Source organism: Arachis duranensis, chromosome 6, assembly GCF_000817695.3.
Source record: "Arachis duranensis cultivar V14167 chromosome 6, aradu.V14167.gnm2.J7QH, whole genome shotgun sequence".
In the NCBI taxonomy this organism is placed as follows: Eukaryota; Viridiplantae; Streptophyta; class Magnoliopsida; order Fabales; family Fabaceae; genus Arachis; species Arachis duranensis.
Window position 1 is genome coordinate 69,557,931 of NC_029777.3, and position 832 is coordinate 69,558,762.

Here is an 832-nt window from a genome sequence, read left to right on the forward strand (position 1 = left end):
AAAATCAATCAGCTTTGGTGATGATAAGAACATCACCTTGAAACACTAGAATTCATTCTTAAGAACTCTGCAAAAAAATACCTAATCTAAGCAACAAGATGAACCGTCAGTTGTCCAAACTCAACAATCCCCGGCAACGGCGCCAAAAACTTGGTGGACGAAATTGTGATCACTACAACTTCGCACAACTAACCAGCAAGTGTACTGGGTCGTCCAAGTAATAAACCTTACGCGAGTAAGGGTCGATCCCACAGAGATTGTTAGTCAGGCAAACTCAAATGGGTATGGTGATAAACGCATAAAACATAAAGATAAAGATAGAGATACTTATGTAATTCATTGGTAGGAATTTCAGATAAGCGTATAAAGATGCCTTCCCTTCCGTCTCTCTGCTTTCCTACTGTCTTCATCCAATCCTTCCTACTCCTTTCCATGGCAAGCTTAAGCAAGGGTTTCACCGTTGTCAGTGGCTACCTCCCATCCTCTCAGGGGAAATGTTCAACGCACCCTGTCACAGCACGGCTATCCATCTGTCGGTTCTCGATCAGGCCGGAATAGAATCCAGTGATTCTTTTGCGTCTGTCACTAACGCCCCGCCCTCAGGAGTTTGAAGCACGTCACAGTCATTCAGTCATTGAATCCTACTCAGAATACCACAGACAAGGTTAGACCTTCCGGATTCTCTTGAATGCCGCCATCAGTTCTAGCCTATACCACGAAGACTCTGATCTCACGGAATGGCTGGCTCGGTTGTCAGGCGAGCACTCGGTTGTCAGGCGATCAACCATGCATCGTGCAATCAGGAATCCAAGAGATATTCACTAGAGCCTTG